This window comes from Morus notabilis, unplaced genomic scaffold, assembly GCF_000414095.1.
Source record: "Morus notabilis unplaced genomic scaffold, ASM41409v2 Scaffold583, whole genome shotgun sequence".
Lineage (NCBI taxonomy): Eukaryota > Viridiplantae > Streptophyta > Magnoliopsida > Rosales > Moraceae > Morus > Morus notabilis.
The window spans coordinates 585,771-586,069 of record NW_010366405.1 but is presented as its reverse complement, the minus strand read 5'-3'; positions in this window follow the sequence as shown (position 1 = coordinate 586,069).

Genomic DNA, 299 nt, shown 5'->3' with positions numbered 1-299 from the left:
ATGGTTATTTTCAGTTATATTTCCTTTGAGAAAAAGGATGTGAGGTTCCGGCTGTTCTGTCGGGACTGAATGTCTTGTTTACTTGCTTATTCATTTATTTATTCGTTTATTTTAAATATTTCAAATTATATCCTACTGGGCCTTTCGCTCACGTTTTATATTTCAAATGTTTAAAACCCCTCCCAAGAGACTCTAGGAGCGGGGCACAGTAGCGGGAGTAGCTGAGTGGTGCTACGGAATGATCAAGTGAGGATTGTGTTCATCCTCTGACATAAAGTGTAAGGAATATGTAAGAATTT